Source organism: Pelophylax lessonae, assembly GCF_965119305.1.
Source record: "Pelophylax lessonae genome assembly, chromosome: 3".
In the NCBI taxonomy this organism is placed as follows: Eukaryota; Metazoa; Chordata; class Amphibia; order Anura; family Ranidae; genus Pelophylax; species Pelophylax lessonae.
This window is the reverse complement of record NC_138770.1, coordinates 184,085,491-184,101,074: the sequence shown is the minus strand read 5'-3', so window position 1 is coordinate 184,101,074 and position 15,584 is coordinate 184,085,491. Positions and strand designations below refer to the sequence as shown.

General features: G+C 44.6%; 1 protein-coding gene across 2 annotated transcripts in view; it reads left to right on the top strand.

Moving 5' to 3' along the window:
• The window catches only part of DNER (delta/notch like EGF repeat containing), a 404,738-nt gene that overhangs the window by 218,104 nt on the left and 171,050 nt on the right, over positions 1 to 15,584 (top strand). The gene's annotated exons all lie outside the window — the stretch shown is intronic.

Sequence of the window (15,584 nt, the reverse complement as noted above, 5' to 3'; positions counted from 1 at the left end):
ATGGATGGGCTAAGATACCAGGCATGCAGGTGAGATGGAGATAAGCTGGAGAACATGCTGGAGACTCTTCAGCTCCATGCACACTAGAAGCTTTTATAAATGCCAGAAAAGCCCTGGGACAAAAATGCTCATATTTATAGATTTTGTTCCGGCATTTAGCACTTTTTGTGCCAGTGTTTAGCTGTAACTAGTGGGATGTTAACGGGACAGTTCACCTTTACCACAAAACTGCCTATGCAGATAAGGGGGTGTCTATAGAAAAAAGCAAACTGTGCAGCTCTGACTAAAGTTGAATAAAGGCCTTGCTTTAGGTGTAGGCCATTTGCATACTGTAGCTTATGAAGCCTGACTGGAATACTCCCAGGTCGTTACTAAGTACTCCCAGGACGTGGCTAAGTGAGGCCCAGTCATCACTGCTCACATCTTCCATCACAGGGGTGAGTTCTCAAATGCTGAGCTCAGAGCTACTGCATCAGGGGAGAGAAAGAGTATGTGAGGGGCTTTACATACATAGTTACATAGTTAGTCAGGTTGAAACAAGACACACATTCATCTGGTTCAACCAAAAAAAAAAAACAGTATTGAAAACCCAACCATACAATCCCATATACACAATCCTATACCCGCTGTTGATCCAGAGGAAGGCGAAAAAAACCCCCAGCAAAGCATGATCCAATTTGCTACAGCAGGAGACAAAAATTCCTTCCTGATCCTGCGAGAGACAATTGGATATTCCCTAGATTAACTTTACCTAAAAAAAATGTTAGTACCCATTTATATTATGTACACCTAGGAAAGAATCCAGGCCTTTTTTAAAGCAATCTAGTGAGCTAGCCAGAACCACCTCTGGAGGGAGTCTATTCCACATTTTCACAGCTCTTACGGTGAAGAAACCTTTCCATGTTTGGAGACTAAATCTGTTTTTCTCTAGACGTAAAAAATGCCCCCTTGTCCTCTGTGTTGACCTTAAAGTGAACAACTCAACACCAAGTTAACTATATGGACCCCTTATGTATTTATACATGTTGATCATTCCCTTCCTTAATCTCCTCTTCTCAAGAGAGAATAAATTCAGTTCCTCTAATCTTTTCTCATAGCTGAGCTCCTCCATGCTCTTATCAGTTTGGTTGCCCTTCTCTGCACTTTCTCCAGTTCCCCGGTATCCTTTTTAGCCACTTTACCACCGGAGGATTTTGCTGTCTTACGTCTGGGCCACTTTTTGCGATTCGGCACTGTGCGACTTTAACTGACAATTGCGCGGTCGTGCCTTGCTGTACCCAAACTAAATTTATGTCCTTTTTTTCCCACAAACAGAGCTTTCTGCTGGTGGTATTTGATCATCTGTGAGATTTTTACTTTTTGCGCTATAAACAAAAAAAGGCCGACAATTTTGAAAAAATAACAATATTTTTCACATTTTTTTTATAAGAAATCCCCCCCCCCCCCCCAAAAAAAATGTAAAAATCAAAATTTTTTATCATTTTAGGCCAATTTGTTTTCTGCTACATATTTTTGATAAAAAAAGTCGTAATAAGCGTATTTTGATTGGTTTGCGCAAAAGTTATTGCGTTTACTAACTAAGGGAAAGATTTCTGTAGTTTTTGGTGGTTTTTTTTTAAACGAGTAATGGCGGCGATCTGCGTTTTTTTTTGCGGGACTGCAACATTGCGGCGGACAGATCGGATCCTTGACTGACATTTTTGACACTTTTGGGGTTACCAGTGACATTACTACAGTAATCAGTGCTATAAATATGCACTGTTACTGTAAAAATGACACTGGCAGGGAAGAGGTTAATTTTATTGGAGAGGGAGGGGTTAATGTATGCCTGGTGCTTACTGACATGTGTGGGGGGAGGTGACTGAGTGACACAGGGACAGATCGCATGTTCAGCTATGCTGAACCCTGCAATCTGACCCTGCCTGTCACTTAGGAGATCCGCCCGTTTTGTTTACACAAGCGGGCGGATCTCTAGACTCGATTCCCTGATGATCGGGGAAGAGCGACTCCCGCTGTGACTGAATACAGTGGGAGCGAGCCTCCGACGGCGCGCGCGCGCCGCCGAGAAGGGGGAGTGTCTGCCGACGTAGGTCTACGTCGTCAGACCTACAAGAGCCACTTTGCCGCAGTAGAGCTCTAGTGAGCAGCGGCAAAGTGGTTAAGAACTGGTGCCCAAAACTGAACTGCATATTCCAGATGAGGTCTTACTAATGATTTGTACAGGGGCAAAATGATATCTCTCTCTCTGGAGTCCATGCCTTTGTTAATACAAGAAATGACTTTGCTTGCTTTGGAAACAGCTGCTTGGCATTGCATGCTATTATTAAGCTTATGATCTACCAGAACACCCAGATCCTTCTCCGCTATGGATTCCCCCAGTTCTACTCCACCTAGTATGTATGATGCATGCATATTCTTAGCCGCCAAGTGCATAACTTTACATTTATCAACATTATACCTCGTTTGCCACATAGTTGCCTAATGAAACAATGCATTGAGGTCAGCTTGTAAGTTCGAGACATCCTGTAAAGAAGTTATTCCACTGCAAAGCTTGGTGTCATCTGCAAAGACTGAAATGCTACTTTTAATCCCAGACCCTATATCATTTATAAAGTTATTAAAAAGTAAGAGTCCCAACACTGAGCCTTGGGGTACACCACTGATAACTTTAGACCATTCAGAGTAAGAATCATTAACCACTACTACTAAGCCAATTTTCTATCCAATTACAAACCAATCTTTCCAAGCCAGTAGACTTTACCTTAACATTAGCCGTGTGTGGGGAACTGTGCCAAACGCTTTTGCAAAATCCAAGTATACTACGTCCACAGCCACCCCTCTGTCCAGGGTTTTACTTACCTTCTCATAAAAAGAAATCAGGCTTGTTTGACAACTTCTGTCTCTCATGAATCCATGCTGTCTGTTGCTTAAAATACTTTTTTCCAGCAAGAACTCATCTATGTGGTTTTTTATTAAACTCTCCAATATCTTCCCGACTATAGAAGTTAAACTAACAGGTCTATAGTTACTTGGCAAAGACTTTGATCCCTTTTTAAATATAGGCACCACATTGGCCCTGCGCCAATCCAGTGGTACTATTCCAGTCCTTAACGAGTCCCTAAAAATTAGAAACAAAGGCTTAGAAATTACAGCGCTCAATTATTTTAGGATGCGTGGGTGGATGCCATCTGGTCCAGGCGCATTATCCACCCTTATTCTGTCTAAATATTTCTGGACCACTTTTGAGCCATTGTGGATCATTTGGGGCTGTGTCAATACCGTCCTCATTATTGTCATGAGCTCCCCCATGCTCCTTTGTATATACAGAGCTGAATGAAGTATTTAATACATTTGCCTTCTCTTTGTCCCAAGTCACCCACTCCTGATTATATTGTAAAGGGCCTACATGCTCAGACCTAACCTTTTTACTGTTAATATATTTGAAACATTTTTCGGGGTTTGTCCTACTATCCTTTGCAATCTATCGTTCATTTTGAATTTTTGCGCCCCTGATTTCTTTTTTACATATTCTGTTATATTCTTTGTAACAATTAAACAATGATAGTGTTCCCTCATTTTTATATTTTTTAAAAGCTCTTTTCTTTTTATCTATAGCTTTTTTAACTTTTGCCGTGAGCCACATAGGTTTTATTTTTAGCCTTTTAAACTTATTACCCATAGGAATATACTTTGCAGTGAGTTTGCATAAAGTCTTTTTGAAAAATTCCCATTTCTGTTCTGTGCTCATCGATGCCATTCCCTCCCAGTCTAAATCCTGGAGAGCAGCCCTCATTCTTGAAAAATTTGCTCTTTTAAAGTTGTGTTTTTGTTTTTCCTGTATGCGTTTTTTGCTTACAGCTAACATTAAATGAAATCATGTTATGGTCACTGCTACCCAGATGTTCTTTTATATGAATATTGTTAATAAGCTCTGCATGGTTTGAGATTACCAGGTCCAACAGAGCATCATTTCTAGTGGGGGCCTCAATAACCTACACCATAAAATTGTCTTGTAATAGGTTTATACATTTTTGCCCTTTAATTGTTCCAGCAGTGCCATTACTCCAGTCAATGTCCGGGTAGATAAAATCCCCCATTATTAACACTGTCCCAGGCCTTGCAGCCCTTTCTATCTATGCCAGGAGCTGAGTCTCCACCTCCTCAATAATACTGTGAGGTCTATAACAAACTCCAATGATAATCTTTGTTTTACGCATACCCATGTACATTTCAACCCATACTGCTTCAGACTCAGCACACTCTGCATCAACTAGGTCATCTTTCACACTCACTTTGAGATCACTTTTCACATAGAGACAGACATCACCACCCCTCTGTTTAACCCTGTCTTTCCGAAAGAGAGCATAGCCAGGAATATTAATAGCCCAGTCATGTGAAGAATGAAGCCAAGATTCAGCAATACCAATTAAGTCATAGTTAGTTTAAATTAGATATCACTCCGGTGATGGTGGAGATGAACAGTGATGACTAGGCCTCACTTAGCAACACCCTGAGAGTACTTAACAATGTCCTGGGAGTATTCCAGTCAGGCTTCATAATGTATGTAAATGACCTACACCTATAGCAAAGGTATTATTCATCTTTAGGCAGAGCTGCACAGTTTGTTTTAATCTACAAACATCCCTTACCTGCATAGGCAGCTTTTTTGTAAAGGTGAACTATCCTTTTAACCACTTGCCGACTGCCACACGACTATTTACTGCGGCAGTCAGCATCTCCTGGGCAAAGTGACGTAGGGGGTACGTCGCTCGCCCACGAGCCTGTAGGGGGCGAGCGCGCGTCCCCGCTCGTTCCCTGCCTAGCCAGCACGTGTGACCGGCGGCTCCGATGTCCGCCGGCCACTCGCGATCTCCCACAGGAGAGGGAGAAGGACAGACAGCTGATATAAACACAGCCGTCTGTCTTTCTCCCTGAAGTAATAACAGAAGCTATGCGATCCTGCTATGTAGGATCGTATGTCTCTGTGATTACTTCACTAGCCACGCCCCCTAACCGTTAGAATCACGCCCCTAGGGATACATGTAACCCACTGATCACCAATAAAGTTAACCCCTTCCCTGCCAGTGTCATTTTTACAGTAACAGTGCATATTTATAGCACTGATTACTGTAGTAATGTCACTGGTACCCCCAAAAGTGTCAAAAATGTTAGTCAGGGGCCCGATCTGTCCACCGTAATGTCGCAGTCCCGCAAAAAAAATTGCAGATAGCCGCCATTACTAGTTAAAAAAAAACAATAAAAATTACATAAATCTTTCCCATAGTTAGTAAACGCAATAACTTTTGCGCAAACCAATAAAAATACGCTTATTGCGATTTTTTTTTACTAAAAATATGTAGCAGAAAACAAAATGGCATAAAATGTTAAAAAATTTAGATTTTTCCTTGAGAATTTAAATATAAAAAAAATTTGAAAAATATTATTTTTTCAAAATTGTCGCTCTTTTTTTGTTTATAGCGCAAAAAAATAAAAATCGCACAGAGGATCAAATACCACCAAAAGAAAGCTCTCTTTGTGGGAAAAAAAGGACGTCAATTTAATTTTGGTACAGCGTCGCACGGCCACGCAATTGTCCGTCAAAGTCACGCAGTGCCGAATCGCAAAATAGGACCTGGTCTTTGAGCAGCCAAATCTTCCGGGCTTAAGTGGTTAAGGAAGGGGCGGCTGCTGATCCTTAAAAAAAACGATCACTCATCAGCTGTCAGTGGGATTCCCCACTGACAGCTGAATGTAAACAAAACAATGCCGAAAATCACATTTTTTTTTTTTTTTTAATTGCGCGAGGGTCCCGCCAAAATCCATATGAGATTACCCAAGAATGCAGCCTGGCAGGCCAGGAGGGGGGGAACGAGCAAGTGCCTCCTGAGCCATACCTGGCCACATGCCCTCAACATAGGGAGGTGCTTTGGGGCAGGGGGGCAGCTGATTATCAAAATCTGGAAGCCCTCTTTAACAAGAGTCTTCCCCCCCCCCCCCCAATGTGAATGAGTTCCCTGGTGTAGATCCAACGTCAATCACGATGAATGCTGGCAGTTTACCCGTACAAAAAAAAAACAAGGCCCGTACCCGATGCTGAATAACGGCTCCACTGCTTCCCGGCGCTAAATAAACTAAGGGCAGGTCACACAATGACATCACTAGGTTACCCGCCCACTTGTGAAGTCATCGACTGGGGCATGCTGGAAGCAGAAAAAAAATGCTCAAAAGCTGCTGCTAGGGGTGTTTTTTTTAAGCTAGTGTGCATGGAGCCTTCAGCTCTGCTGCTACAAAGTTCTTAGGTTTTTAGGTGTACAGTTCCTTTAAGAACAGGAAGAGATTTCTTCTGTTAGAGAAAAAGTAGAAAATCTCTCCAAGTGCCTCCATTGTTATGCCCCGTACACACGTGCAGATTATCTGAAGACGTTTGTCTGCAGACTTACCTTTTCTATGTAGTGCAAGGGCCTGCCGGATTGCATACAAATTGAAAGTGTTTAGGTTTGACCTCATATTATATGGTTTTGGTAAGTCTGCAGACAAAAGTCTTCAGATAATCTGCACGTGTGTACGGGGCATTAGCCTGTGAGGTCTCTCTGTGTAAAAATCCAGAGTTGTCTGATTAGCTTTCCATGGGTTTTTTAGGGCCAGGTAGAAAAAATAATGTGCTTCCCAAAGACAGGATCTGTTGCACCAAAAAGAAGCGAGCAGCTCGCTGATCAGTGGTAGAAAGTGCTATCCAAAGCAAATCAATTGAGAATTTGACCAGGAAGTCCCCTTGCCCCAGCAGTTGTGGTGTTTGGAGGTTTTCCACTTTCTCTTTCACAAGCAAATACCTGCAGTTCTAAGCTTTTAAAATATAATCTGCTGTTTAAAAACAACAATTGGGAAACTGTTTTATTTAAGCAACCTTTTGAAAGATGCTTTTATTCTGAGCCGCAGTTTTGTTTAGCTTTCATAAAGTGATTTGATGTCCGCGGAACACTGAGATTTATGCACCCGATGATGAATCATCTCACCCTTGTGTGGTTTCCATTTCTTATCATTATCCTTATTCAGGGAAGGTAGGTAAAATTTGCTAGCAGTATAATTTAAACGCACCATTACAGCCTTGAATACAATAAGCAATAAACAACAGAGAATGAGCACAGGTGGGATAACATAAAAGAGTGAAAGAAAAGAAAAAGCAGAGAAAATCCCCTGATAGCATTAGTAGAATGGAAGTCTTCACACTGAAAGGCTAAAGACTTATGGGCCATACACATTATACAATTGTCCATAGATTTTTGTTCCTTTAGATTTACCAAAACCATATAATATGAGGTCAAATCTAAACACTTTCAATTTGTATGCAATCAGGCCCGGCCCTTGTACTACATAGTTGAAGGTAAATCTAAAAGAAATCTAACAACAAAAGTTGTATAGTGTGTATCCAGCTTAAGGCCCCTTTCACAGAACTTTCTGATCAGGTCCGCCATGTCAGTTTTTTTCAGGTGGACCTGATCGGACACTCCATGCACCCCTATGGAGCAGCGGATGTCAGCGGTGACATCTCTGTTGACACCCGCTGCTATCCGATCGATCCTGTCCTTTAAATCCGGACAGATGGAAATCCTATTTTCCATCCGTCTGGCGGATTGGATCGGATGAGAATGGACAGGCGGTCTGTTCTCATCCAATTCCCCCATAGAAGACAGCGGGGATCTGACACCTCCGTTCCCTCACACAGAGCGGAGACAGAGTTGTCATCCGCCTGCTCAGCGGGGAATCGGCGGCAGTGGTGTATTTAGGTTTTGTGCTGCCCTAGGCGTGACTAAACTTGTGCACCCCCTAATTTAAATATGACCCATCCCTTCCTGTAAAGGCCACACCCCTTCCTGTTTATGACCCGCCCGGTCATCTGTAAATCGCAGACCACAACCACAGTCTATCAGTGCAGCCTCATCAGTTCCCATAAGTTCCGCCTCATCAGTGCCCATCAGTGCAGCATATCAGTGCTGCCTTATCAGTGCAGCTTCAATAGTACCCATCAGTGCAGTTTATCAATACCCACTATTGCCGCCTCATCAGTGGCCATTAAAGCAGCATATTAGTGCCCATCAGTACAGCCTATTAGTGCCCATCAGTGCAGCATATGAGTGCCCATCAGTGCCTGGGGGCAGAGGAGAGTAGCATTTGGCTGCAGTGCCACACTTATTAGCATTGGCGGCCATCGGGCCAGTTGTATTAAGTGTGGTCGGCGGCCTGCAGTCTGTCCGAATGTCCTGACCGTTCAGTATTATCATACTGGTAGGTAGCAGTGTGACCGCTTTATGGGGGGTACCAGACTGATTTGCCTCCTGGACCCTGCCCTCCGGCCCAATTCACCACATAAGACTGGCACTATACAAAAGTGTAGCGCAAGCCAGGGGGACCCTTTTTGTGCCGGGAGGAGGCTGTTTTGTTTTCATGCAAAGTGCGGCCCCAGGCCTGGGCCTTGTTGGCCTAGGCCAAGATACAGCACTGATGGGCGGATCGATCCCCCGCTGAGCATCACGGCTCCGCCGACGGAATGTAGCCGTGTGAAAGGGGCCTAATTCTGGCATGACTCAAAGCCTAGCACTTGTGGGGGAGGGGAAATCACTTATTGGGGGTTGCAACTAAATACTAAGTGCCCTCTTTAAACATTCATCTAAACATACATTGACGCTGATTTACATAGATCTAGAGTAACACACAGTTACCCAAGATCTTTTTAAATCAAAAATTCAGGGCAAAGCAACAAGTTTGCTTTAGAGCTCATCCAAAGGAGCTTTTTTCTTTAAAGAGCGATCTGCATTCAGATCACTCTTCAGAAAGCAGGTAGTGAGGGGGGGCATTCTATCATCTCCTTACTGCCTGCCTTATCCCCTTGGTTGCCACACCAGCACGCTCTTAGTCCTGGTTCACATATATGCGATGTGAGAACCCTGCGAATCTACTGCGGGTTCCCGCATCGCATTCAACTCGCAGGCAGTTTACACTGCCATATGCGAATCGCTGAGGGGGGGCAGTACAAAGTTAATGACACCCAGTGGCGGCCCGTCCATTGGAGGCGCAGGGGCGCGGCCCCCCCTATCTATGCGTCTGGCCCCTTAATCTACATGCAGGGCGCCGGACACATGGATTACAATTGTTTTTTTTTAAGCACGTGATTAGAGCCTGACCCCACCCAGTTGTGTGACAATAGCGAATGAATATTCGCTATTGTCACACGGATCCTCCTCCTGGCCAATCAGGAAGTGGGTCCTGAGACCCGTTTCCTGATTGGCCAAAAGGAGAAGCCATGCCATTGGCCAAGGAGGAGGGAGGAGACGCAGGAGACTGTTGGAGTTGGACTTGTTGCAGTGACATATGAGAGAGCCACACTGGCCTAGGACAGTTGCATATCACAGATGTGTAAAACAGCAAAGGGAAACTAACTACACAAGCAATTTCCATATAATACTATTAGCTCTTGTTTGATGAACGTTCTCCTGTGATTGGCAAGCAGTTCATCAATTTATAATTAGCAAGGAAGGTGCATGTGGAAAGAGCAATACATCTGCAACTGAGACTGACTGCTTTATCATAATGCGAGAAGGTTTTTAATTAGGTCCCAAATGGGCTATCTGGGCTGAGTTCTGGGGAATTTCTTTGTACTGGTACATAGTATCTTCAAAGCTGTTAAAGATCTGCCAGCCCATGATTTGCCGTAAAGGGCACCTGACATCAGGTATATTTTAAGACTCATGATAAATATTGTGTCAGTGCAAGACAACCCATTTTTGCTTCGATTTTTTTTCCTTCCACTGTGGGTGGAAAAAAAAAAATTGCTCGATTTCCTTATTGACACAGTCAGCGTTAATGGGGAAATGCCTCTGGCTCCGCTTTTGTGTTCTGCAGGCAGGGGGTCGCAGGAAGCCCAGCTGGGAGAACACGATGATTACTGCTAGCTTCTACAGCCGCCAGCAATAGACACATGCAAAAAATCAGGCAGGCTGGCGGTACCATAGTTAAGAAGAAAGGGGTAGACTCCCAAGAATTGCCGCTGGATAGGGGTTCCTGATTAGTGGCAGGAAAAATAGTTGAGCCCCTCCAGACCCACCTAGTTGGTGTCCGTTGAGAAACAATAGTATTAACTAAAGAGGTTAGGAGACACAGGGGTACTCCTGAAAGGATCAACTGGGGACACCAAGATAAGGTGAAAAAAGAAATGTAACTTTATTAATGCACAGGTAGCTGAAATTCATCAAACATGGTGTATACAAGGTATAGCATAACTCACAATTAAAAATAGTTAAAAACAAGGCAAGCACAATAGGACAGAAGTATAGTTTAGCACCGCGTCATTTGGAACCAGTCAATAGGAATTTCATCACGTTGACCTCCGGGCGCCCTACGGCCGCATCAAGCGCTCCCCACCTCCTACGTCCGGTGTGACGGCGAGCCGCTACCCATTAGCCCGCCCACCTACCAGGAAGCTCCTTGGAGAGAAGGAGAACCGCCGGGAACGCCAGGCCGGGCTGCACCGCCGTTGAGTCTGCTGTGTCTATCTTTCCCGGGACATCTACCATCTGGCTTCCATCACTGCCAGACGGCTGGCTTTAAGAGGTACTATGTATGCTTCCTGAAGCTTTCATCTTGCGGTACTATCTATTTGTCCCCCACACATGGAGCTAATCTGCTAGCAAGCTACATACTTGCTCATCTCCACTTTACCACAACGTCCGCAGGACTTCGGATAGAGCCCTACACTTGGGTCAGCTTACATCTTCTACCTAATGACCCATTCCTCTTAGCCTACCCTGTTTTTAACACATAAGGAACTGTCCCTGCAAGGACTTTATCACCCTTACATGCCATGCTGCTTTTGACCGCTGCTGCTGGGACTGTGTACTATTGTTTTTTGGAACAGCATTCTTTGCTTGCCTAACCACACACAAACCCCCACTTAATCTCCCATCCAGCTAGCTTTCAGCACTCAACCCGGGTTGATACTTCTGTCCTATTGTGCTTGCCTTGTTTTTAACTATTTTTAATTGTGAGTTATGCTATACCTTGTATACACCATGTTTGATGAATTTCAGCTACCTGTGCATTAATAAAGTTACATTTCTTTTTTCACCTTATCTTGGTGTCCCCAGTTGATCCTTTCAGGAGTACCCCTGTGTCTCCTAAACTCTTTAGTTTGGTGGTACCATAGGCTTACATGTGGGTAGAAGTTCAAAAAAGGGTTTTCTTTCACTTCCAGGTATGTATTACCTCTCACAGCAATTACTCTACTCCCCCTGATCGTTTTTTCATCTGCTTTTTTTCCCCAGAAGAATTGAAGGTCGGATTAAGCCATCTTTGTCCAGGTTTTATCCATGGTCAGCATCTACATTCTGATGCCTCTGCAGTTCTTGGTTATGCTTACATATGTTTGACACACATAAGCCCTCTGCTACATCCTCTCACCTTGTGACTTGCTAGAAGGTTACAGTGTTGTAGTCTGGTTGGTGGGGAAGAGGCGACTGAGGAAATTCTTCCTCCTGTTGGTAGCAGAGTAATGGCGTCATCTCAGACTAGGCAAAGTCACTGAACTGGATTTCAAGAATGAAGGCCCCTTGAACCTCCTTTAGGGAAAGGGAGCCTTGACTGCTGGAAGCATGGCATCACTCTGGGTGTGAACCTAAAAGAGAAGTTAAGTAGCTCCCTTAGGATTGGCTACAAAGACCTGAGGTGACTGGATGGAGCCTGAACTCTAGGAAAAGGCTACACTGGGGCACATCCAACTGCTCTGAGGAGATTCAGCTGTCACAAGAGTTGTCCACCCTCCCCGCCCGTTGTGATGTTTTGTCACAGCTTTATTGGCGGTTTTTGACCTTGCCAGCAATTAATGTTGCTTTTTTGGGCTATGCCCTCAGGTAAATTCTGGGGTCAGTCTAATGTATGTATGGCACTGATGGTAAGGACAGGCCTCTTAGACTATGTGAGTTTATGTTTTATGGGTTCTCATGGCAGAACTGTGACCGGCATTCTTGTTTGGTAAATTCTGGGGTCAGTCTAATGTATGTATGGTACTGATGGTAAGGACAGGCCTCTTAGACTATGTGAGTTTATGTTTTATGGGTTCTCATGGCAGAACTGTGACCGGCATTCTTGTTTGGTAAATTCTGGGGTCAGTCTAATGTATGTATGGCACTGATGGTAAGGGCAGGCCTCTTAGACTATGTGAGTTTATGTTTTATGGGTGCTCACAGTATAACCGTGACTGGCATTGTTGTTTGATAAATTCTGGGGTCAGTCTAATGTCTGTCTGGCACTGATGGTAAGGACCAGTGTTGCCAACCCCCCGGAGTGAAATTTACTGGCAGAACGCCAAAATTTACGGACGGCACCAATTTTTTACTGGCACTGAAAAAATGAACATAAAATAGCCATTTTCAGTGCTAAACCGTGCAAATATGAATAATTAAACTATAAACATGTAGATAGTGTTATTAGCAATGTGTTTAAGTAAAACAAAATTCATAAACCATATTTAAGTGCTGCCTGCCAACCAAGTTGCCGTTGCCAACAAGACCTATCTCTTCTATTGCTGACTAAACCAAGACAACTAGATTTTTAGGACCAAAAAAAGCACATACGAGTTTTTTTCACGGTGCACAAATGCAAAGTGAGTGATTCAGAGCCGGTTCACACTTATGCGGCTGTGGTGTTCGCATGTAATATCGGAGCGCACTGCTCCTTCACTACATGCGATCGGCTGTGCGGTGCGAGTTTAGCCATACACTTTGTATGGCTAAATTCGCACCGCACCCACAGCAAACACGCACATGACCCTTTTTTGCAGCCGCATCAGGATCAGATCACACAACGGTTCCCACTGCGATATGCGATCAAACTGGGGGTGTCGTTAAGATTACATTGACACCCCCAGCGTATCGCATATGGCAGTGTGAACTGCTGGGGGTGCGTTTGCAATGCGGGAACAGGCTGCGGATTCGCAGCCTTCCCGCATCGCATAAGTGTGACCCGGGGCTTAGTCTATATAACATGCCAAACTGTTATCCTAAAGTAAATATTATTTAAATGTAGGTAATACTACTAGTAGCAGAGACAGAGTAGTAGTAATTACATTTAAATAATACTTACTTTAGGATTTAAGTTTTGCCTCCCTGTTATATATTACTGAGTGAGTCTGACTTTGCATTTTTGTCTGTGGCTGCTGTGCACTATGAAAAAAACTTGTATGTGCTTTTGTTGGTCCTAAAAAGGGACTCTCCAGGACTGGTGACTGGTGGTGAGGAAGGTAGCTGTTAAAGTAAAGTAAAAAAAAGTGACTGTTCACCGGGGGCCCTCTCTGGCTAAGTCTCCAGTCCTCTCCTCTGTCCTAGACCTCTCTCCTCCACTCTGCAGTCACAGTCCACTCCACAGCCACACCTGACGACATGACAGTCTCTCTCTCCTGTCTCCTCCAGTCTCCCCCCTCTCCGGCTCCCCCAGTCTACTGTCCTCCTCCTACACTAACACTAGTCCCACAACGTCTGACTCTGCCTGACCTCCACCACCATGAGTCTCTCGAGTCCAGTCCAGTCAGTCAGTGACAGTCTCTCTCTGTCACTCAGACTCACTCCGTCCAGCCAGCCACAGCCACCGACTGACCTGGTGATGGACCTGGCCTCCTGAGCCCCCTCCTGCCGTTCAGTCTCTTGTGCCAGCCGAGCTGACTCCTCCATGCAGCCAGCGTCTCCTGTTCTCGCGATCTGCCCCGCCCCCGTCCAGCATCCATCCACTCGGCTCCTTGGCTATTTATATGCTGGGGCCGGGGGGCAGTGTGCGGCGGCACTGGCGGGAAAATTCAAGGTAGGCGCAAGACGCAAGTGTTTATCTGAGACTGTCCGACAGACTCAAGGGTCGCCGCGCATGCGCAGTTCTGATAATGCCGCCGCAGCCATTGTTTTTACTGGCACTTTTCTCCTGCTACGGGCATTTACGGGCAGAAGAAAAGTGCCCTGTTTTTACTGACTGTCCGTAAATCTACGGACGGTTGGCAACACTGGTAAGGACCAGCCTCTTAGACTATGTGAGTTTATGTTTTATGGGTGCTCACAGTATAACCATGACTGGCATTGTTGTTTAGTAAATTCTGGGGTCAGTCTAATGTCTGTCTGGCACTGATGGTAAGGGCAGGCCTCTTAGACTATGTGAGTTTAAGTTTTATGGGTGCTCATGGCAGAACTGTGACTGGCATTGTTGTTTGGTAAATTCTGGGGTCAGTCTAATGTCTGTCTGGCACTGATGGTAAGGGCAGGCCTCTTAGACTATGTGAGATTATGTTTTATGGGTGCTCATGGCAGAACTGTGACTGGCATTCTTGTTTGGTAAATTCTGGGGTCAGTCTAATGTCTGTCTGGCACTGATGGTAAGGACAGGCCTCCTAGACTATGTGAGTTTATGTTTTATGGGTGGTCACAGTATAACCGTGACTGGCATTGTTGTTTAGTAAATTCTGGGGTCAGTCTAATGTATGTCTGGCACTGATGGTAAGGACAGGCCTCTTAGACTATGTGAGTTTATGTTTTATGGGTGCTCATGGCAGAACTGTGACTGGCATTCTTGTTTGGTAAATTCTGGGGTCAGTCTAATGTCTCTCTGGCACTGATGGTAAGGACAGGTCTCTTATGGCTCATTTCCACTGAGCGGTACGGTACGGTACTCTATTTTTGCCGTTTCCATTGTGAATGGTACCCTAATTCCGAACCGTATCGTACCACTTTTTTGGGACCCTTTCATTGGGGTACCAAGCACATTAGTACCATACCAAGAGGGTGGAGCTACACTCTGCAGAACTTTGATTGGTTGACAGAGAATCGTCTATCACAGCTTTCCTACTACACCACGCCTAACATGAAAGGGTACTATTGGCAGTGGAAACGCAAGATGTACCGTTCCAAACCGTACCATACTGAACCGAACCGTATCGTACAACTCAGTGGAAACGAGGCATTAGACTATGTGAGTTTATGTTTATGGGTGCTCACAGTATAACCGTGACTGGCATTGTTGTTTAGTAAATTCTGGGGTCAGTCTAATGTCTGTCTGGCACTGATGGTAAGGACAGGCCTCTTAGACTATGGTTGTTTATGTTTTATGGGTGCTCACGGCAGAACTGTGACTGGCATTGTTGTTTAGTAAATTCTGGGGTCAGTCTAATGTCTGTCTGGCAGCTATGGTAAGGACCGGCCTCTTAGACTATGTGAGTTTATGTTTTATGGGTGCTCACAGTATAACCGTGACTGGCATTGTTGTTTAGTAAATTCTGGGGTCAGTCTAATGTCTGTCTGGCACTGATGGTAAGGACAGGCCTCTTAGACTATGTGAGTTTATGTTTTATGGGTGCTCACGGTAGAACTGTGGCTGGCATTGTTGTTTAGTAAATTCTGGGGTCAGTCTAATGTCTGTCTGGCACTGATGATAAGGACCGGCCTCTTAGACTATGTGAGTTTATGTTTTATGGGTGCTCACAGTATAACCGTGACTGGCATTGTTGTTTAGTAAATTCTGGGGTCAGTCTAATGTCTGTCTGGCACTGATGGTAAGGACAG